General features: G+C 43.2%; 1 pseudogene; it reads left to right on the top strand.

The window, feature by feature from the left end:
• Positions 1-9,010: 9,010 nt before the first annotated feature.
• On the top strand, positions 9,011-24,418 carry LOC147665604 (uncharacterized; annotated as a pseudogene).
• The last annotated feature ends 257 nt before the right edge of the window (positions 24,419-24,675 follow it).

Genomic DNA, 24,675 nt, shown 5'->3' with positions numbered 1-24,675 from the left:
CCCTACCAATGGCATTTTCAACATACCTGTCTCCTTCATTTTATCCCATGTCAAAGAATCGTAACAATCCCAGGTTAAGCTTTTATTATGCTCTTTAGCCTTTCTAAAAAGATTATCGTAGCAGAACCAATGGTTAGCCTGGTGTGACGTCGAGTACCCCATGATTCGCGACTGATAGGTCGGCAACTCGGAAAGTAACTCGGGCCTACGTTCCCCTAAGATCGACGTAAAAATCCCCCATGCTTTACCCCAATTGCCAATATTCTCCTTCACTTTAAAGGCGGCCATTTTTGCGCGCCAAACACTCGGATGCATGAGGTCTTTCTGGCCTTTAACATGCTCCACCTCATAATGATCAACAAGCAACGAGAAGATGTTCACATATTCCCCCGCCCAAATCTTCTCTTTTATTGCCAAAGGCACATGTTGACCCAACCTTTCTCTACGAGAGGGTGCTGACTCATCCCACGCAATCGGCAATGGCCGCTTACCTGCACCGGACGCTGCCTCTGCGGTCGTAATCGTCCCTTGTGGTTTGTCAACTACTGCAGCCGGCACGGACACCTTGGCTGCCTCCCGTTTCTCACGCAGTTGCTTCATCAGCGCCTGCGCGTCGACAGCCGTGGCGCCCTCACTACCTTCGCCCAACCACGCTGCAAGTTGTGCTGCCAGCTCGGGCGGCATATCTTCATTGGACACCGGGGTGACCACCACGGGAATCGGATTCCCCTCGACGGGTACTGGGGTTGGCGCTTCGAGCGGGGTACGGGGAACCGGGACGTCTCCCCCAGCCGGTCCCCTCCTTGGCCTCTTGGCTCTCCCTCCTGGGGCTGCTCCAGCCGAAGGACGTTCCGGCCCCCCGTCCCCCTCTCTCTCCGCCACCCGTTTCTTCAGCTCGGTCATCTCCTTCATGAGGACCCGAAGCATCTGTTCAGTCGTCATTCTCTTTCCGCCTTTCTTGGGCATTTCTCCGACAGTGTATCTGTAAGACAAAAGAAAGATTACAACGCTCAAAATTGGCTCTTCGTTCCGTCTCGAGCTCACGTGCAGCGAGGAGGTGCAGCTTCAGAGCACAGGAACAAGAGGATGCCTTCTGGTCTTGCGTCCCCTTTTATCCGTCTTCAGGGCGGGCGTAAACCCACCCCTGCCTGCCCCGAGGGCGTGGCCAGCCGCGTCAGTGTCTAGGCCAGCCCACTCTAGGGCGGGAAAAAGCGCGCCCCGGCTACGCCGCTTCGGGCATACCAGCCGAGACACGCCTCCCGCCCAAGATGGCTTCCCGGGGGGATCGTGGTACTCTGCCATACGTGCGGGGGGACCGAGTGGTCGCCCCTTTCCATTCTCATTCTTTTGGTGCTCGTAATACTGAGCCATCTGAAGGATAGCTGCGGGTTTGGAGGCCCCCCAACTACTCTCACTCGTCTGCAGTTTTTGGGAGACTTCCTGTGTTAGTCCCTTTACGTAATTTTGCACAAACAGGTGCTGTCCGGTTGCGGTGGTCATGTCTTGGCCACTGTAGTCGGAGAACACGGTCTCGAATCGGGAGAAGTATTCTGACACATCCTCCTGGGGTTTCTGTCGACAGGCCGTGACTATCGACCAGTCTACTTTTCTTTCCGGGACCAGGGTTTTTAACTTCTGGACCAGTTTGTCTGGGAGTTCCAGTATGTCCTTCACTGGTTTACTCCCCGGCTCTCGCTGCCTATCTAGTTTACCGAGTTGGTCCCAGGTATGTCCAAACAGATCCGTGTGGTCAACCTTCCGGATTTGCTTCCACACATCAGCTGGCAGGCATAACCCAAAGAACAAGTCAATATCTGCTAAAGTCATTATTGTCGAACCCAAGGCTGTGCCTAATTCGGTATAAAATGCCGTCCTTAAGTCGGGCAGGGTTTGCTTAAAGGTTAGGATGTCTTGTCGGTCCCATGGTTGGTAAACCCAATTGTACACAACCCTCCCCTTTGCATTTTCACTATTAACATCATCGCTCGTTCCCTGGCCCCGTGGCGGGATCCAGTAAGGAGCCGCTTCTCTGATAGGCATCATAGTATTGGCTACTTCTACTGAGGTCGTTTCAGGGACCGTAACCTTGGCTTCGGGTTTCTGTTCCGCGAGGTGGCGGAAGACCTCAAGTATTTACACGAAGAGTTCCGTCGCCTCACGTTCAGTCCCAGATCTAAACGTATTTATTGTTTGCAAAAAGTGACAAAGTTCTTACTAGATCAGTTCCTTAATAAACATACAATTATAAATACATAAATTCACAACAAAAAGGAATACAGACATAGAACAATATTTCTTAAATCAAAAAACTACACATTACTTCTAAAGAAAGAAAGAGAAGAAGAGGAAAGTAAAAAGAAATCTGTATAGGCCTAATCATGGCTCTTAACCCTCGAAAAATCCCTTCCATATCTTTTCTTTTTTCAAAAGAGCTTTAGGGCCTCTAAGTTTAGCTAGGGAGAGCTCCATTGTTCTAATTTCATATACCAATGCTAACCAATCAGCAACCATGGGGGGTTCTTTAGAGATCCAAACCCTGGCTATTATTAGTCTAGCACATGCTATCAGAATCGTTAACAGATCTTTGTTGGGGCGGTTCAAATCTTGGATATCCAACAGAACCCATTGTGCCGTGAAATCCATTGAGCATATTTGGTAAACTTGCAGATAATATGATATACGATCCCAAAAATTTGAGAGTGCCGGGCAATAAAATAACATATGTTCGATCCCAGCCGCGGCAGTATCACATTTGGCACACTTGGATTTATCTGTCCAGGAGTTACCTTGTGACCAACTAGATATCCTTTGTGGCGTATAATATAGCTCCGTAACAGTCCTATAAAGTTGCATTTTCAAATTGGAAGAATGAACTATATCATTTAAATGAGATAAGGCATTCCCAATGTGAGCTGAATTAATGTTTTGATTTAGTCTACGAGACCATTTAGCTGCAATTAGGGTTGTGTTTTCATCCTTCACCTTAATGAGCCATTGATATCCCCATTTAATCAATGATTTAGTTTTTCCTGAATAAATACCCTCAAGAATCTCAGACTGACCAACTTCCATTATCTTCAATTTATTCCAAAAAAAATCTCTAATCTGTCTATACTTAAAAAACATATCGTCAGTGAGCCCATATGCAATTTTTAAATTATAGAAATCCATCAAGCCATTAATATCATACAAGTCTCCTAGCGTGCTTATACCTAAACTAATCCACCGATTTCCCACACCATCCGAGAAGATACCAGGCAGGCCCGGATTGTTCCATAGTCTAAGCTCAGCATTATAAAATGTGGAGTTGCTAATGTGCAGGATTTTATCCCAAATTCTGATAGCATGCTTAGCCGTCTTAAACTTTACTCTTTTAAAGTAATTAGGATCATGAACCCGTAGTAAAAATTGATTGGCATCAGTTCCCAGCATATAATGATGAAAAAATAATGGAGGGGTGCTCTTTAATAGACTCCTAATGCGCGAAAAGAAAGAAGCCAAAAAATAAAAATTAAAATCCGGAAAATTAAGTCCCCCTTTAGAGATAGGTAATGTCAGAAATTTAATTGCCCTCCGTGCCTTTTTATACCCCCAAATGAAAGCGCTACAAATCCCATCTAATTTCTTAAAAAACAGTTTATTTGGCAGTAGCGGTATAGCTCTACACAGGTAAAGTAACTTAGGTAAAATTTTCATTTTAATCAGGTTTACTCTCCCTAATAGGCTCAGAGGTATCTTATGCCATTTTCTAAGACTTGCAGTTGTCTCTTTGAGAAATGCCCCATAATTTATTTCAACTATTTTCTCCACTTTAGCCATAAGCTTAATACCTAGATAAACCGCTTCTTTACTGGTCTTATAAATACCTGCAGCCGGGGTGTAATTAAGTATGATTTGGGTTTTGTTGACATTTAGTTTATATCCTGAGATTTCCCCGAACTTGTGTGCTTCCTCTATAATTGCAGGCATAGCTTTACAGACATCCGATGTATATATTGCGATGTCATCCGCAAAAGCTGTTAATTTAAGGGTTATGTCCCCATGTTGTGCAGGTATTATATTTGTTTGGGTATTTAGAGCATTTAAAAAGGGTTCTAAAGATAAAGCAAATAATAGTGGTGAAAGGGGGCATCCCTGCCTCGTACCTCTAGAAATCTTAAAATTATTGGAATCTATGCCTCCATAACTAATCACCGCCCGTGGTTCATCATAGATTGACATAACCCAGTCTAAGTAAGGACCTTTTATACCCATTTTTCCTAATACTGTCCATAAATAGTCCCACCCCACTCGGTCGAATGCCTTTTCCGCATCTAACATTATCATACCGAGTGGGGTGTTAGTAGTTTCAGCTACATCCAAGACTGTTATAGAAGTATTAACATGCATAGTGGTATCTCTACCTATCACAAAGCCATGCTGTTGGGGATTTACAATATCTGACATATGGGGCGCTAATCTATTAGCTAAGATTTTGGCAAAAATTTTCACATCCGAATTTAATAAAGATATGGGCCGATACGATCCACACTCTTTTTCTGGCTTCCCCTTTTTCAAAAAAAATATGATTTTAGCAAGTTTCCAAGAAGAAGGAGCTTGTTTAGAAACAATAATAGAGTTAATAACTGTTTGTAATAAAGGAGCCAGCTCTTGATAGCAGAGTTTATACATTTCCCCTGGTATGCAATCTTCCCCAACTGCCTTACCTGCAGGTAAATGATCAATAGCTATTTTAATCTCCTCCATAGAGATATTTGAGTTTAAATGTTGGATTGTTTCTTGTTTAAGTTCTTGCGTTGAGTTCAAATGTTGATCAAGATATTTTTCAATATTTACTTGACTCGGTAGCTCCTCAGGGGTATATAGGTGCTGGTAAAATTTAACAAATTGAGTTAAAATTTGATCCTCCTGCCCGTATAGCACAAGGTCTGACCCCATTATTTCCTTTATTCTAGTTTTCGCTTTCTTGTCCGCAGTTTTATAGGCTAGTATTTTTCCGATACGGTCGCCCCCTTCATATTGATCTAGTTTGTATTTATGTAGTCTAACCGCATATCTTTCCCTTAGCGTTTTCCTTAGTCCAGCTTGTGTCCCTGCTAGTTGTGTTCTAATCTGATCAATATTATTTTTTGATTGGAGTGTTGCTTCTGCCAGGAGTAATTCCAAATCTAATAATTTAGAAGTCATGTCCTTATTCTGCTTACGATTCTCTGTATTGAGCCTATATACATACTGTTGTACACAACCTCTGATACTACACTTACAGGTGTCCCATACAGTATTAATACTCGCTGTATTGATATTTAGCGTAATAAACTCTTGTATATGATTTTTAATTGTTGTGATGAATGTTGAGTCACTCAATAAGTGTCTAGGAAAGGTAAATTTTCTTGATTTTGCATTCTGATTGTCAAAATTAATTTCCATAAGAAGAGGATTATGATCCGATGTTACTTTGGGACAGATTTCAATCGTGCATTTTTCTAAAATGTTTTCTGAGGCCCATATCATATCGATCCTAGAGCAAGATCTGTGTGGGGCGGAGTAATAGGTATGGCCTGGCGTCTTTGGGTATTTAGACCGCCATATGTCCCTAATATTGTTTAGTCTTGCCAATTCTAGAATCGCCATTCTAACTTTGTGCATTCTTTTAAAATTTCTTGGCCCCGTAGAATCCATTTTATAATTCATCACACAGTTAAAATCTCCAGCAATTATAATTTCACCTTCCCATTCTAGTAATTCTATACTTAGATCTTCATAGATTTTAGGTCTATCAATATTTGGACCATAAACCACACAGAGTACTAATTTAGCTTTAGCACCTTGAAACTGTGCTATTGCCCATCTGCCGCTATTATCAGTCGCAGTCTTTATTATATCTAATCGGAGTGTTCTTTGTTTCAGAATAGCGACCCCCCTTATAGTCTCATTCAATGAGGTACAGATAACCAATTCATAGCCTAATTGTGTAAGCAATTTTTTATCCTGATACTTTATATGCGTTTCTGACAACAGCACTATGTTCGGATTGTACATTTTTATTTCTTCTTTTACTAGATTCCTTTTACTTTTATTATTTAGGCCATCTACATTCCAACATAAAATTCTTAACTTAATCATTTATTAATTATTGAATTCATATATAGTATATTCCTATTCCTTTTCCTCTTTGTTTTAATCTTCATTAGCATTATATTGTCACCTTCTTTAAACCAAAATAAAACGTCAATACTTGCAAACACATTTTTCCTTTTATTCACCACCCCCCACCCCTGACTCCCGTTGCCACCCTTGCCCTTGTGGCAACCCCACCCCCCCCCTTTCAGCACCCTGTTTCTAGGGGGGGAGCTCCCCTCTAGCATTGCTGCCGCTGGAGTGGCAGCTCTGTGAAGAAGCATGCGTGAGTGGTCGCTCAAACCTAAATTGAATCATACCTATAGCACCTTTATCACCTTTAGTAACTATATTCAACTCATATTTCAGGGTATTGAAAAATATCAGCCTGTATTAGAGGAAGGAAAAAAAAAGAAGTGAAAAAAGAGAAAAGAAAGTGTATACAAATGCCTGTATCTATCCTGCCTCTTTTATATTAGAAATTAGAGAACTAAGATAAGGACACAGAAAGAAATGAGCAAAAAAGGTGTAGCACTAATTCTCTTTTTCTTTTTGTTTTCTTCTTTCATTATCACATGAGAATTTTTCCAAACATTGTTCCGCAGTTAAAGGATCAGTAAAAAAAACCACTTGTCCATCCCGTATAACTTTAAGGCGGGCAGGTTCTTGCAAATAGGCCAGGCATCCTATATTTTTAAAGGCATCTATTAATTTCCGAAGTTCCCACCGTTTGTCCATAGTTACCTTAGTTAAATCAGACTTCACAAAAAATGTGAAGTTATCAACGGTTACTGGGTTATTTGGTTTAGCTTTTAGTGCAACTGCTTGTCACAAAAGAAAGTTACCAAAGTAAATCAAAAAAGGTCTTGGAAACTTGCTATTTGTGTTCCTTTGAACTAACGGTAGTCTGTGTACCCTTTGGAGCTGGGAGTCCCAATCCCAGTCTGCAAGATCCACAAAGGCCCTTTGAAAGAGTTTAACCACAAAAGCTCTCGGGTCTGATCCCTCAATGCCTTCCGGTATTCCAAATAATCTAAGGTTTTGTCTTCGGGCCCTATTTTCCAAATCTTCCACTTTGGTTTCCAATAGAGTCAATCTAGAAGTATTTTGTTTAATAGTTGAGGAGGCATGATTAACATCTTCTTCCACCTCCACTATTCGTGTTTTAATGTCTTCTATTTCTTTGCTTATTCCTCCTAGATTTTGACAAATGTCTCTCATAGTTCCTTGTATTTTAGTGTTATCCTCCCTCAACTGGAGGTATTGTTGTTGGCTCTCAGCCCTCTGCTCAAGCAAAGTCTGCATAATTGCCCCCATTGATATGCCCTGTGGTGGTGTAGGATTAAGAGTATGGAAGGAACTTGGCTGAGAGGAGTTCCCGGCTTGCAGTATAGATCCTCCAGGTACTGATTCGTGTAGATTTAATTGTGTGTCTAAAGACCCTGCAACCGAAGGGTCCAATTCCACTACTTCTCTTGGATTATTTTCAGAATTCTTAACAGTTTGATCTAGTTGTATCTGTGTATTTCTCAAACTAGAAACAATAGTTTCCTCGGGTACGTTTGTCGCCCCACTATTTGGGTCCACCAGCTCAAGATTAGATTCCATACTTGATTTCTTGAGTTCATTTGATATAGTTTGCAGTGTAGAGATATCTGAAGCACCATTGTAAATAAAAGAAACTCCAGGGGTCTCTGTATGTGATTCTAATTGTGACTCTAGGTGCGTTCCGACATTTAAATCATTATTCTCCTCTTCAGAACCTAACATCGTAATATTTGAGACCTCTTGGTTCAGAGGGAGTGCACTTCCATTAGCATTGGTTAGAGGATCAGTAGGCCTGACCACATTTAGGCGTGTATTGGTGTTTAACTTATCCTCTAGATTTTTGCTCAGCTGCTCATTGAGCTCTTCCGGACTGGCCCCCGAAAGTCTTAAAGCCATATTCTTTACTCCGCCTTTAGCTTCTATCCACCTTCTCAATGGACTGTCATCAATTAAACGGCTTTTTTTATTTTCCACCATATCTTTACCTGTTGCCTTAAATAGGAGAAGTTTTTGCTTCGTCTTGACCTTTCTTTTAGCTTTCTTCAGTACCAATTTTTTATTCGTTTTATTAATTGTCGCCTTAGAAGTCTCATTGAGCCCTTCCTCTTCTTCTGTTAGTTCCTCATATTCAACATTTGAATCTTCGTCTGTCTTAGTTCCAGATTCATGACTCAAATCAATCTCCCCCTCCTGCTCCTTTTCTTTTGACTTATTTTTATCAACCTTCGCACATAAGGTACTGCTAATATTAGAAAGCTCAGTGCCTCCCAGTAGATCTTGTAACTTCTGCGGTGGTTTATGGGTTAAGTCAGTCTCTATATTAATCTGGACCAGCTTTGTTTCAGTAGCACCCTTAGCTTCTTTGGTTGCAGAGTTTATAGTCCCCTTATCTAAAGGTACTTTATCAGGTACTTTATCAGATCCTATCTTACCATGGCACCTCTCGGTGGTAAGCCCAATATCCTAGGTGATTCCCTGCGTGATCACCTTTGCCTGTTCCACTCCAAATATTTTACCTTGTTCCTTGTTATTGGCATGTGTTTCATCATTTTTATTTTTGTTTTTATTTTTATTTTTATCTCCTTTAATACTTTCATTGCTCTTGTCCTTTCCGAGAGACTGCTCCTCTGATACACTGACGTCCATACTTAGCATACCCTTGGCGCCCCCCTTAGCAACCATGTTGGAGTTTAGCACACCCTTGGTGCCCCCCTTAGTAGCCATGGTGGAATCATTCATCTCTCCTGGGCACAGACCCTTATCAACATCACTAGCTCCAAGGGTGTTCATACCTGGATTAGCAGTTCCATTCACAGCCATTTGGTTAGTCTCCTTCTTATCCCCCATGGTGCTTGCCTCCGTTACCCCTACAGCCACCGCAGTACCTGTAAGTAGTTTCTTAGGCACCAAAGCGGTCTTCCTAGATCTTGTCCGACGTGAGGACATCGACTCGTGCCCCACTGCTGCTGCTATCCGTTCCGCCGGTCCCGCTGATTCTCTTTCCCCAGCGCGTCCCTGCAGCCGTGTTCCTGTAAGAGCACTCAGGTGTGTACTCTGAAACGCCCAGCTGATCCAAACAGAGGAAGGCGGTGTAGTACGAAAAAAGCCCGCTGAACGGCTCCGGGAGCGAAGCAAGCTCCTGCCGTATTGCAGCAATTTCCACAACATCGGGTCCGCCAACCGGCAAGCGCCAACGCCAGTCTCCAGCCGATTTCTTGTATCTTGTATCTCTCCACACACACGTAATACTGCTTGTTGAGTTAAAAATCGCCAGAGAACAAAAAGCTTCCTTTTCCTTCCTCCCTTGCTCCGCTCTCCGTCCTCCGTTGAAACTTTATTAAATAGAACGCATTCCTTCGTTCTTCGGTTCTTCAGTCGGAGCGGACCACCCAAGCAGCGTCTTCACTCGGCGGTGCTCAGCCCGCCATCTTGACTCCTCCCCCTCTCGTCATATTCAGTTCACACCATGCCACACACAGACACAAGATCACCTCACGTTCAGTCCCATCTCCAACATCAATCTTCCTATACAGTGTGGTTAGTTTAGCTGGACCCTTACTCTGATACCTATCTTCATACGCGTTCAGGGTGTGGTAGCTGAATCGTAAAATGAAATGCCGTTTATGACTGTCGGCATGTGAATTATATACGCTCATTGTGTATTCTTCGCTCTCCCTTCGTTCTACCAATGTCTTTGCTATTTTGTCGATCCCATCCCGCTCATCTTTGCTTAACCTATTTAACCTGGCTGATGATTGTTTGCTAGCCTCGGGGTCGCCTGACGAAGTTGTTAATGTGGCTGGTGCGGAGGCCGTAAGGGCTGGTGCACTAGCACTAGGGTCACTTTCACTCACACTCGGGGCTTGCAGGTTTTGTTGGCTGGGAGCATATGGAGGGGGCATGTAGATGATTGGGGGACCTAGCAGTAACTCATCGTTTGCCCGTTGTTTGGAGGGTAGTTCAGGGTAGAGCGCAGAGGGGGTCCTAACAGGACATTGGCCTGTTGACCCTGATTCTTGGTTTTGTGTAGCTTCTTTTCTTTCTTTTATTTCTTCTTCTAGTTGTTTTGCGGCCAGGTGGGCTGCCTTTCGTAATTCTTTCCCTATTTTTGCTTCTTCTCTTTTCTTTCGTTGTTCCATTTCTTTGCGCCACATGCCGATACTGTCGAGCATAGTGGGCGTGGTCTTATTCTTCTGGAGCGCTATTTCTAATGTTTTTATTTTATTTTCATTAAAGGAACCTATCAGTGGCCACTGACTTTCAGGGTTCTTTTTCGTATATTTATGCCATAGTTTAGTGTAAGCTATAGCGACTAGTCCATACTTAGTGAACATGTCCTTATTAGGGGTGCCCTCCAGTGGAGCTGGATGGTTCATCTCTAATAAGCGGTCCGGGCTAAACAGGCTACCAACCAGTGGGGAGAAGATAGGCATGACGGTTTACACCGGGGACAAAAGTCTGCACTACCTATCTTATCACGGCGGGCAAAGACTAGACAGAATATTTCTATTCTCCGTTGTTTGCCGGCGGTGAATACCTCAAACGAACCAATACCGAATAATCGGCCAATCAAACAATTCAGTGGGGAGAATAAGTGGGCACGAAAAGTTATCGTTACCCACTCTTTCTCTACCTGCAAAGAGAGACCTTGTTCTTCCCTGTTTGCAGAAAAAGAATCTCCAGACAATAATCCACGAACGACAGTTCGGGAAACAGTGGGGGAGGAAGATAGGCACGACGGATTACAATAGGGACAAAAGTCTGTGTTACCTATCCTTCACTGTTTGCAAAGAGAGAGCCTGTTTGTTTTTCCCCGTTTGCAGACAGCGAATCTCCAGAGGTTTCAACAAAGCGTAATACTAGTATTATCCAAATAAACAATTTTCCTCAATTCGTCGTGTTTACACGACCTTACCCGGACCGCATGGACGGTTTCCTGTCCTCTGGATCCAGCGCCCGATCGTCCTCTCTCCTTCGTGATGTTCGCGGCACTCCTGATGGTTCCCAGTCAGGACCGTAGATCACTCGAGAGAGGTCTGTTCAGAACTAGTGAAGGTCGGATGATCGGCTGTCAGACGAGGGTCTATCGGACATGAGCTCTTCCCGATCATTGCAGTCGTTCACTCTGTCATCGGGACCTCTCCCACTGGATCCACGTGTCGCTGATGGGCCCCACGCTTTGGGACGCCAATTGTAGAAAAAGGTAGGGCTAGGACCTTTCTCAAGATTTGCCCGGCGCTAACCGCCCTTGTACCATTCAAATTACCAAGCAATGAGGCAGGCGCCGGAGACCAGAAGGCAGGAAACAGAAGTTTATTCCGACGGAGCAGAACACATCAGATCAGACAACAAGGTATCGTCTCGAGGTGCTCTAACAGCCACTCAGAGGCCTGGCCTCTTATACACTGATTTATGGCATGTGACCTTCCCTTATTACAATCACAACTTTGTAAGGCAAGGGAAAAGACATCCCCGTAATCCTCGTGTTAATCCCACCCCCATATACCTTCACAATGGAGGTCCTCAACCTGCTGATAAGAGAGAGGGTCATCACGCAGCTGAGTGTTTCGTCGAGTCTTAGGATGTGTGCGCCTGATCATGTCACAGGGGGTGGGGAGGCCTGGATCAATAGAGGGTCCTTTGAAGGAGAGCGACCTCATACAATAAGGGCAGTAAATGGTATCTCTCGGCTTAGGCAATGGCCTCGGACCTGTGTGGACAGTCGGACACGGGGTGAGGGGCCATCAATGGAGTGGTATTCATGCTGCGTGGACAATCCAGCGCAGAGGGGAGGTTTATCAACAGAGGGGCATTCATGGGAAGAGAGGAGGTGTTGGTCAGGCGCTGGCGTGACTCCCAAGGACAGGGTCATGCAGATGGGTCATACTCATAAGGAGGAGGGAGGGGGGAGCCAGGGTGCGCGGAGGATGCTTGCTGGGTCAGAGGGGCGCGCTGGCGATCGGTCGTGGACAAGGAGACCATGATATCTAAAATGGCTGCCGTGCACGTAATACATAGGTGACCTAGAATGGCTGCCGTGCGCGTAGTGCATAGGTGACAAGCTGGCGCAGATGATGTTCAGATCGCAAACTAAAATTCCACATACTCCCTCCAAAGAATATGTAGTTAGACACATGCCATGGTATAAAACCATTTTTCAAATACAACATTCTACACTCCATCAAATATCACTCAAACACATCACAATTCCTGATACAATAATTACCTCAAATCATATTTTTAAAGGTTTCCCTAATAGCAGTGATGTACCCAAGTTTCAAATTAAAAGCAGTTGTAAGATAGCAAACAAAATATAAAACAAATATTAAGCATAACAAATCTAAGTACTGACTGGAAGGAATTTACATAACAATTAAATTACACAGTTTCCCCATGAGACCACTCCTTACCCAGTGTAATGAGAAGAGTAACCTGCATAGTGCCATTCCACGATCGCTGTGTCAGTAAAAGAACACCATACAAAATGGCCACTTCATATAGTCTGACAGGAAAAGGTATAAACCCAAATAAATATAAAGATGATAAAATTGAACCACAAAGACCTTAAATAATTAAAAACCTAAAAAAAGCATAATGGACTATTAGTTTGATTATAACATCTAAATTCAAGTTAATAAATCATATCAAGAACAACTAAAATAAAACAAAAGCAAAGCTTTTGAAGGTTCGTTTGAATCCTTCACTAGCTGCTGCAAATCATCTTTCAAACAGCACACAGTATTAACTACTTGTTATGTTAATTTACATACTGTGAAACAAAAATATATAGTGGTGGTGGTTTGTGGATGTTGATTTGGCCTCTGCACATAGCATGTTTAACAGTCATTAAAAATTGCTGGGCATACTCCCTTAAAATTAATGCAGCCATATCTAAAACACATATTCAAATCTTTCTGTATATAATTTCCTTATGCAGGAAATCTTCAAAGTTGGTCATAGTTAAACTTTCATTGTGCAGAAATGTCCACAAAATACAACACAGAAATAGTATGCCAAAAGAGTGGAAAAGAAAGCAAGTACCCTTTAAACCTTGAATGATCCGCTGCTTATTTTTGAGGCTGCTGTATATGCTACTTTCCTTGAACTTGTCAAATCAGACAGTGCAGCTTGCAAATGCTGTATAGCCAACCCACAGTTACACATGCATTGTAACTGTGCCATAATGAAATAAATAGAGCTTTAAAGGGAGCAGAGTTAATCAACACAAACATATTTTTGGCAATGCAAGTGTTGGGGTGAATAAAAGGATTTGCATTGGCCCTTTGTTACAGTTTAGCTGGTCAGGTACAATATCCATCAATAACCTTATAAGTTCTCATTCTCAGCGTGTTAAGCTCTCACTTCTGCTTGTAATGGTACACATGCCTGATTCAGGCAGGAACCAGGGCCAACAGAATAGCTTTCATTTTTGATTAATAATGGACAATGAGTTATACAGAATTTCCTTAGAGAGAAATCAAATCGTATGTAGGGCATACAAGTGCAAATGGAATTTCCTAGTATACAAAAAGACTTACCCCAGTGTGACATGATGGACTTTCTTCAGTTGGCAAATTAAATGATTCTTTGTTTTTTTGCATGTCCCGACAAAGAGAAAATGTATGCCTGTTGCTTCTTTCTGCACTTCTCTTGCCTCTTTCGGCACCCCTACTGCCTCTTTCGCTACCCCTCTTGCCTCTGTGTGCACCGCTCCTACCCCTTTCTGCACCCCTCTGCACTCTTTTTGCACCTCTGTTGGTTCTTTCTGTACTAATCTTGCTTCTTTCTGCACCTCTGTTTTACATTTCTGCATCCCTTGTCCCTCTTTCTGCACCTCTCTTGCCTCAGTCTGCTCACTAGTTCCCTGTTTCTGCACTCCTTTTTTTTGTTTCTGTAACTCTATTGCCTGTTTCTGCACTTCTCTTGCCTTCCTCTGCACCTCACATGCCTCTTTCTGTACCTCTGTTGGTTCTTTTGCATTGCTCTTGCTTCTTTCTGCACTTCTCTTGTAAATATTGTGCACCTGTCTTGCCTATTTCTGCATCCCTCTTACCTCTTTCTGCACCTTTCTTGCCTCGGTGTGCACCCCCAATACCCTCTTTCTGTACCTCTTTTGCCAGTTTCTGCAATTTTCTAGCCTCTTTCTGCAGTTCTTTTGCCTCCTTCTCCACCTCTGTTGCTTCATTCTTCACTTCTCGTGCTTCTTTCTGTACCTGTCTTGCTTCTTTCTGCTCCTCACTTGCCTCTTTCTGTACTTCTCTTGCTTCTTCTATACCTCTGTTGCTTCTTTCAGCAATTCTCTTGCCTCTTATTTACTTCTATTGCCTTTTCCTGTACCTCTCTTGCCTCTTTCTGCACCTCTCTTGCCTCTTTCTGCCCCTCACTTGCTTCTTTCGGCACCCGCTTGCCTCTTTCTGCATCTCTCTTCCCTCTCTGTGCAACTCGCTTTCCTGTTTCTATACCTCTCTTCCCCTTTTCTGCATCACACTTGCCTCTTTCTGCACCTCTGTTGCTTCTTTCTGCACTTCTCTTGCCTCTGTATGCACCCTTAGTTTCTCTTTCAGCACCTCTGTTGCTTCTTTCTGCTCTTCTCTTCCTTTTTTTTACTGCACCCTCCTGTCTTTTTATGCACCCCGCTTGCCTCTGTGTGTACCTCTCCTACCTCTTTTTGCACCCTTCTTGCCTCTTTTTGCACCTCTGCTGGTTCTTTCTGCACTGCTCTATCAGCCATATTCATGAACCTGAATAGCGCTCGCAAATGGCCAGATTCTGAGAATCTGGCCGTTTGCGAGTGCGATTTTTGCATTTGGGATTCATCATCCCAAATGCAAAAATCGCTATTTGCGAAGTCGCATATTTGCGAGGAATTGGATTTAAGGAATCTCTAATAGAGATTCCTTAAATGCAATTCATCACCCTATTAGAAATTGCGAATTCGCAATATTTGGTCGCAATTTACCACGAAATCTGACTTCGTGGTAAATTGCGATAAACGATTAAAAAGCACTTTTGTGCATTTTTTTCTTTTGCATGTTGCACACACACATGTCCTCTGGACATGTGTGTGCGCAACACCTGTTCAAATGTACATTTGAGGGGTGCTACAGGGTGTCCTTTGGACACCCCAGGCACCCTTCAAATCGCAATCTTATTTGCGATTAGCAAATTGCTAATCGCAAATAAGGAATACTCCCCATTCATTCCTATAGGCCTTTTGGCCCATAGGAATGAATGGGGAGTTTTTCCTCATTTGCGATTAGCAATTTGCTAATCGCAAATAAGGAATCAGTAGGAATCGCAATCATTTTTGCTAATCCTACATGAATCCCGTTTTGCGAGCCCTTAATAGCGAATCGCTATAATTCGCTATTAGGGCCTCGCAAAACGGGAGATTGATGAATATGGCTGTTGGTTCTTTCTGCATCTTTTTTGCAAATTTCTGCATCCCTCTTCCCAAGTTTTTGTTTATGTAGGGCTTAAGGTAGACTCTATGAAAGATTGAGAAATATATGAATTTAAAGCGTGTATTACACAAGATCTGCTTCGGGTACTGTAATAGGAAGGACCATTCTTTATTTGTGAGCCCCCTCCCAATGTCTACCTTCTACCTGCACTTAAGTGAGTCAAGAGAGACTCCAAGATGGACACGTAGTATGTGGTATAGCCATCTCAACAGGTGTATGTTGTGAGTCAGTCTGTAGTGATTGCAATAACTCATGTGCTCCAGGCTCAAAACTATTCGGGGAACAATGCAGGTGAATGTTGACAATAATGTTAGCATTTGTAAGCAACTGTGTTTCCGGCACTTAGATGAGCATGCACAAACTTGAGGTGAGGAATCAGTGAACCGTCTGCATAAAAGTAACCCACAGTTAGCGCCTCACCCTGATCCCAGGGAAGTGGAATTCTGGAAATCAATGTGCCCAAAGAGGTGGGCAGGCCATGCAGAGGTATATTTGTAGTATATATGGACTGGTGAATGTGTGTATATCATGGCACATTTCTAATAGGAGAGAGCTATCTATAGTAAAAGAAGGCCTGTGGTGGGCCATGAAAAACTAGGGCAAAGTAGTTTATGTAATTGACCATTACGTATCATGCAGGTAGTATAGTCAATGTCCTGCAGATTATAGCCTGCCAACCAGTAGTCTATCCATTACAATTGCCATGCTATAAAATAGGACTTCGGGTCCGGACGCACCCATACCGCCTTTATCTGGTGGCAACTGTAATTTTACCAGGCTGAGTCTATGATGACCCGTGCCCCATATCAGTTCTAATATTAGGGAATTCAGTGTGATGAACACCCAGGGTGGGATCAGGATTGACTGGCTCATGAAGTAATATACTAGGTGGCCAACAACAGAGTAATCAAAAACCCACCTGGGACCTGAGCAATGTGATCCCCCGTCCGGTATATCATCTTGACAGTGGTAGACTTGTATACCAAGCTAACGAAATGTTTGTGCCGCCAGCTGAATCTGTAAGGGTACAAAATGGGACCAGTGGGTCCTGGTGTGTCCCATTGAAGGAGAATTCATAGAATTTATTCACGTTCATCCGGAGACCAGACAGGTCTACAAATTCGGAAATCAAGTGCTTGCCTACTGCCAAGGGAAAGACAGCCAGCATTTGGTTGCTGGTCCTTCATCGAGTCCATAATGAGGAACAGATGGCGTATGTGTACGAAGGCATTGCGACGGGGTACAAAGCCTCACTGGTCTACGTGCAACAACTGAGAGAGCAGAGGGAGGAGCCAGCACACCAGCACCATACTGAGGATTTTGTATTCTGGGTTTAACAAGGAAAGGGGCCTGTATGAGGACATGTTGTCAGGGTACTTGCTAGGTTTAAGGAGTGATGTTACCATAGCCTCTCTTGTCAAGGGGGGAGCCCCCTTGCTTCCATGCATCCCATATTAAGTTTAACAAGTCAAAGGATCAGCCTCATGGTCTATATGGCATAAAATTCCATTGGCAGTTCATCTTTGCCCGGCGTCTTATTTCTGGCCAATTCTTTTATGGCACCCCGTATTTCATTTGTTGTAGTGGATGCCTCGATTATTTTGCGGCCTGATGCTGCCACATAAGTAAATGCTCTGAGACTGATTATTTTGCCCATATGAACAGGGGTGGAGTGGTATATATATATCAGAATAATAATCTTTGAACGCATTATTGCTCTCTAAGTGGGTAGTATCCGGGGCACGATGTCTTAAGGATATAAGGAGAACTGGGGTAGGCCAGAGTTCCACAGTAATGAAATTGGCTATAAGGGGCCCGGACCTATCTGCATCTGTATGTGTCTTTTGGATGTAGGTTCTGTGGTCTATAAGCCGGTGGCATTCCATGAGTTCATTGTAGGGCACTTGCGCTTCCAGCAGCTGGGGTGCAGCGCCAGAGCTTTGTGCCACTGCCTGTTCTAGGGGGCTTAAGCAATTCTCCACTAGGTAGAGTTCACACATCACCTCCCCACGAGCACCCACCCAGGCATTAATAGAAACACCCCACACCACCACCTCAAATGCCTCCCATTCAATTATTGCTGATGAGGCTGCACCTGTATTAACCACAAAGTATGTGTCTATAGTTGTCACAAATTTGTCATGGAACACCACATCCTCGAGCAGTAATGGCTGAAGACACAATTTGGGGATCAGTCTAGCTACCCGGCCCCATGCCAGTGTAATCTCTATTGGGTTATTATCAGATAGTGTCTTTGCAAGGTAAGTGGAGTGGGTGACTTGAGGCCGTGGGGATGAAGTGCAAAGAAATCAGTCAATGCAGGAGTGTTGTACATGTGGTGAGTAGTAGAATCAATATCCTCTCATCCCTATGTTGCGGTCACACCAGACTTCCGCAAGATTACAGTCCGATGCACAACACTGGAGGGCCTTGGCTTGCCTGGATGGGCCCGCACTCGGCAAGGGAGGGTGGGTGCAGTCTCATGTTATATCCTTTACTGCATTAAAGTCCCCTTCCCGTACCCAGGAAAGATGTGCCCAGTCTGCTAGTGTTGTAGAAATGTGGGAAAGGAATACATGTTGCTCTTGATTTGGAGCATAAATGCAGACCAAACTTACCAGCTCACCATCTAATCTACCATGCAGTAGGACAGAACAGCCTTTTGTATCAATTTTAGATTCTTGGAGCATGAATGGGATACCGACCTACACCCAAATAGCTACACCATTAGCATAAGCTGAATATAAGGTGTGAAAAGGTTGACCCCTCCATTTTATGGGCTTCCAGCAGTGTGGCATGTGTCTCTTGTAAGTAAGTGATATGCGTCCTGTGCCTATGCAAGTGGGCCAGTACCCTGTGTCGCTCATGTAGGGAGCTCAGCCCATAGACGTTCCAGGTGAGAACATTATAAGCATTTAGAGTAGCTGCCATAGAAGCCTATAAAGCAGCTGACCTTGTTGGAACCGCATCTAAGACCTGACCTCTCACTTTCGTTGAATATTGATGACAGACCTAAAGCTAAGCAGCAACAACCTCAATACTTGCTCCAGCAAGTAACATTTGTTCGACCAAACAACCAAATGGAACTTCACATGCAAACCAATGGTAAACATAGGCCTACGCTTATGGGGCATATTGTACAAACATTAGCATACATATTCAGGTTTCGTAACTCTTTACTGGATACTCACTGTATGACTGGACCCAGGCCATCATCAGGGTAACATTACAAATACGATATCTACCTTAAGGATAATGCAAACCATCTATCCTCCAATTACTACAGCATATTTATAGTGTTAGACGTGCACAGTACAAGAGATACTGCAACAAGGTGTACACGTAGCATAAATGGGTGCGTATTTGGGTCACAGAAGAAACAACTTGACAACAAGTCTAAGTACCAATTGCTCAACTTTACATATTTGACACATTGTCCAAGTACACTTAAAACCCCTTAGCCTAGAAAATTAGTGGCAAATTGTGGCATTATGGAAGGGAATAGTGCCATGCTGCCATCTCTGTCCGAGATACTACCTTCCAAGGAGCTGGAGCTGGATCATCATGTCTTGGTCCACAGTGCTGTTGCTATAATAAGAGCTTCTTTCTGACTCTCACATGCCTGTTGGTGGGAGGGCACAACAGGTGCATGGCCTGTAATGGCGCACGCCAGAGCCTGGACTGCAGATGAGGCTTTGGAGGGGGTGATCAACAACTGGCCTGCTGTTAGGAGTCTGGGAAATTGCAGTCAAGCCATGTCTGTGCAGCTTTCAAGGAGTCGAAAAAGTGTGAGCACTGCTTGTGGAGAATTTTAACTTTAGCTGGGAAGATTAAGGAATAGATGAGGCTGGCTACATGGGAAAGGTTCTTTGCTTCAACGAGCGAGGAACACTGACGCTGTGCTGCAAGAGTATAATCAGGGAACAGAGAGACCCGTACAACTTCAACAATGAGTTTGAGCTCTCTCCCTTGCTGCACACAGCAACTGATCTCAGTCCCTGTAGTTTAGGATCTTAGTCACAATAGGGCATGGGAGCGCCCCTAGGTATAGGTCTCCTCATTGGCATGCAATTGGCATTGGTGATGTGTCCTCTCCACCGTGAAGAATTAGGAAGACTTGATGGGGACACCACTGTGCGTTAGTAACCATGTTTCTATGAACTGCATGGGGTGGAGCCTTCAGTGCCCTCGGGCAGCCCCACCATGCATATATTATCCTGTCATGCCCTCCCTTCTGCATCATGGGCGTGATACTGCAACTGCTCCACTTGTTCGCACAAGTGTGTCCCCAAGGATAATTGTTCATCGAGGACTGGCTTTATGGCTGACAGTGATTTTTCTGTAGCGTAGACTCGGTTGGCCAATTTAAAGTGAGCATCTTTAAGGAGACTGATGTCTGTGGTGATCACACCCTGTTGCTGTTCCATGGCGGCTCTAAAATCACAAAGCTCTTTTAGGATTATGTCTAGTTTTTCCACAGGGGGTGCTCCTATTGTAGGGGAAATGCAATCAACTGGGCTCAGTGTGAACAAGCAATCAGATGGTAGTGAGGGGAATCGAAAGATCTTGTCTTGCCCTGGAGGTTTAAGCTTGGTCTAGCCCATGGCAGGCACTTGTCACTGTGCCCCTTGGGAGCTGAAGAACAAAAACTCACTGTTTGCCCATTGCAGAAGCTGAAAATAATAACACAAGTCTCTGTTAGCACATAAGATAGCACGGTTTATTGGAGACCCACAAACAGAAAATTAACGTGCAGCATGGAGACATCAGCAAAGCGACTGAATGTCCAAAGATGTGACATTGGTGACAACTTTTATAGGCCAAAACCACAAAGGATGCAGCATCATAACATACGTAGCACAAATTAAGCATAGTACATTTGACCAATAAACAAGAGTTTGAGTAGCCGTATACCATGTAAGGTCCGAACTATACTGTTGCTAACCACGTGGCCACAAGTGGGCAGCTTTTGGGACTTTCCACTGTAAGATATAGATTTGGTGCTTTTCCAGTTAATAATTGCAACATAATAGTAATGACCAGAAACATGTTGTGAAATGGGATATGCTGAAATGTACGTGTACGTGCCTAAGCAAGCACCTTCCTTTGTGCCACATATCTTGTCTTCTAGCAAACCTTGCGTTACTAAGCTGTTTCTCTGAAGCAAGAAAAGGTGCAGGCATCCGGTGCAATGTTTATTATGTCAACTTAACAGGGCCTAGAAGCTTTACTGCATTTGGTATCATAAAACAAATGGCTTCTTCACCTTCAACAGGCCGGTATCCCCAAGAGAAGCAATTGCACTTACCTCTTTAGGTATTCAGGAATTGGTGGGCTGAACAGGGATTCACAATGCCAAAGGTGCTGAGGACGAGCCCACATATTCTGTATTGGAGGCATGCAAAGAGGGAGGGCAGGCCAGTGCCACGTGCAGGGGAGGCAACAGCTACAGTCACCAGCAATTGTGTACAGTTACTTGCCTTGCAGCTTGGTCGTCCTGTTAATGAGCTAAATCAGGCCCCACTGTAGGCCTGCTGCATGGCTAGGCTCCTCACCTGTTGTCCTCCCTTTTTCCAATGCTCCGATGGCTCCCAGCCGATCGAGGTGCGAGGGCAGGATGGCTACACAGGAGTCTGCAAAGCCTCTTCCACAGGCCAGATGGGCGCCTAAAGCTGGCCGACCACTCGGAGGTGGCAGATTAGCCCCACAGCATGCCCAGTCGATTCTGCTGTTGCCAGGGACATCACCACCTACACACCAGCTAGTTGTCCGTACATTTAATGGGCCAGATGGGGAAACTGGGAAGGCTTGCAAGTCTCAACTGCCTGCCGGAACAGAGGCAAGAACTTGGGCAAAGCTGTATGCAGTCAAGGTGCCCACACCCTAACTTTGGCCCTCTGGGAGGGAGTCAGCAGCAGCACTAGCCCCTGGGCACCGCACACAGAACCAAGCAGGTAAACCCCACCTGGAGTCCAGATGCCGGGGCCAATCCGAGCATGTGACAGCCACTAGTGGTGCAAGTTCCGGGCAGAGCACACCAAACTTGCTATATGCTACCACCTGAGCCCACCGCCTCCATGTCAAGGTCTACTTAATGCAGTTAGGCTCATTGCCCGAAGGCTATCGTCCGCTTCACTTCAAGCACTAGATAGTGGGTTGCATTTGTAGGAAGTTTGGGGCATCACTGTCAGCTTAGGTCACCTGATCTCAGAGATTTCCTGGGCCTGGGTCTGGGTATGGATTAGTCCTGTGTCTGCCATCTTGGGGGTTGGACACGCCCCCTTCTCTTACCACAGATAATAGAGAGTTAAAAACTATGTATCACCTTCTCAAACAATTACAGAAAAGTATTAAGGCCCCTAATATTACTTACTATTATTACACTTGCTATACACATGTTGCTAAAAAAAATATGGCCTGATTTACAAAGGTAAACTCACAATTTTGTGTAAGTTTAGGATTCTTTGCTATTCACAAAGGTATTCACGAGTAGTATATTTCCGAGAGAGGAGTCTTCGCACATAAAAATACCTTTTGTTTTATGTGTGGAGATCTTGCAGTCAAAAATATACTACTTGTAAATCCCTTTGTAAATAGCAAATAATTGTAAACTTCCCCAAAAGTGTCTGAATCACGTCTTTAGGCTGAGCTAGCCAACTTTGTATTTATTTATTTATTTGTGTTTTATAGAGCGCATACTTGACCCGGTAGGGTATCAGAGTGCTTTAAAGGATTAGCAGGTTGAATACAAGAGACTTGGAAGGGGGGGAAACATATAGGATACAAACATGTAAAAACATTAGACGATAAAATAGAGGTCCCAGATCCATGGGTGGGATGCCCGAAGGTGACTTGTGGCTGACATCCAGATGGGACCAGGTGTGGTGGCAAATGGAAGAATATCAGCAACACTGAGGTGGTTGCTCCACATTGACTGAAAGAATTGACTCCAAGTGACTGTGTCTTATTTCATTCAGCAGAGCTTAATTGCTCAGTTACAGACTATGTTTTGGTGAAAATGTTTTATAGAAAATGTGAGGAAACATATATTTGATCACTTTATGGAGAAAGAAGAACATACAATAAAAGCTGTATATGATGGAAAATATATTTGGATTTATGTGACAGTGGATTTCTGAAAACCCCTAACAGTCTTTCATTTGCAATGAACACAGACAGCGTTCTTGTATTTAAAAGTTTGAAAATATCAATGTGACCAGTGTACTTGATGGTAAATGACCTGTCTGTATCCCAGAGAAAGCTCTGTGATTCTATTCTGCTCTATGGTTTTAGGTTTCCTCAAGAAAGCCAATAAAGTGGTCTTTCTTAAAGTCATTATACAGCAAACTTGCACAGCTGGAAGGTGGAGTGGCATTTAAAGATCACATTTGTAGTTTTACTTGCCAGGCTACACTGTGATTTAGCACTCTGTCTTGTTACAAACAGCACCCAGTTTACTGACAGGTTTAGGTGCCAGTAATGTCTAAAAGGGTCAAGAAAAAGGATCTGTAGAATATTTTCTTGCAATGTTGAAAACCTGAAAGGCCTACCAAGGACGTTTTATACTATTAAATCTGACGTAAACAGTGCAATAGTTAATATCAAAAGTAGACTTTCTGATTACAGTGTAAGAGGGAACAAAGGTACCATATGATTCATGCTTTTGAAATATTTTTGTCTAATCAAAGGAATTCTTATTGAGTACATGCTTGGCGTTTGTGGTGGCATTATTTAATTGTTGATCTGACTCACTAAAGAATATCAACATCATTCATACTCTTTTTATGAAAAAGTAAAGTAGTTAATATCTGTTTGAGACATATACAACCCACACTGGATGTTAGTCAATTTTCAAGGTCTGCTGAGGAACTACCATACTGGAAGACCTTAGAGTTTCGAAACTTTCTTTTATTCAATAGAATTTTTGTGTTAAACATGTTTGAGATTAATCACACTATTTACATTTTTGTGTACTATAAGAGCAATTCACAAGCTATTAAACGACAACATTACCCAGGAAGATTTCAATGTAGCAGAACAGTGTTTGTCATAATTTGTGCAACTGTTTATTGAATTATATAATAAAAGATTTTTGACAATGAAGGTTCATCAACTGGTCCATTTACTAGACCGTGTAAGAGCAGCAGGGCCTCTGTTTACAACTAATTGTTTTGTTTTTGAAGATCTTAATAGTTTACTTTTACAACATGTGCATGTTGCAGCAGGCATAGAAACACAGATTCTAGATGCACTAGACATGATACAAGTAACACCTGTGTTCATGTAGAATCATTTGCCTCCTGATAGTATTGAGACAGAATGTTAACAGAGTATAATGTGTTCACATTATAAGAAACTATACATAAAAATAGAAAATTGTATTTACTGTGTGGGGTCAAGACTCCCTTACAGTTTAACAGATTGAATATGTAGCAGTAACTCAGATCACTAATATACCCGCCCTAGTTGTAGTGCAATATAACAAAACATTTTTAGAAAAAAGAATTCTTCTTGATGACAGCTGACATCACACCCGTATTCAGAGAAGAGACCAAAGTGCAATAAAATATTTAACAGAAGCCTGGGTGTTTTCCTATTGCAGAGTCACTAGATTCATTCAGTGTAAGCAGACAGGCTTGTTTATCAACCTGGCACTTATCAACCCACTTAAGTGTGAATCGAATGACATCATGGATCTGGTTTATATGGTGGTAAATAACAACATCACAGCTACATGCATATCAATGATAAAATCTGTTTGCTTATACATTCAGGTAGAAAATGAATGACTTGTAAGTGAAATGCCAAATATATTTGAATTAGATTGAGTTAAAGCATGATACAAAGTTTTCTTACATGCATGTCTCTTGATAAACCACATTTGATTTCAAATAATCTAAATCAGCGGTTGTTTACCAGTGAACAGGTGACCTGCTGTTTGTCTGGGGACCTCTGGTGGTCCGCGATGCCTACTCAGTGGGTCCGTGATGGCTTAGAAAACAAAATATTACTAACAGATTGATAAAGGGTATATTAATTCAGAAAC

Source organism: Lissotriton vulgaris, unplaced genomic scaffold, assembly GCF_964263255.1.
Source record: "Lissotriton vulgaris unplaced genomic scaffold, aLisVul1.2 SCAFFOLD_527, whole genome shotgun sequence".
NCBI lineage: Eukaryota > Metazoa > Chordata > Amphibia > Caudata > Salamandridae > Lissotriton > Lissotriton vulgaris.
Note: the sequence above shows the minus strand (reverse complement) of the source record. Positions and strands in the feature narration are given on the sequence as shown.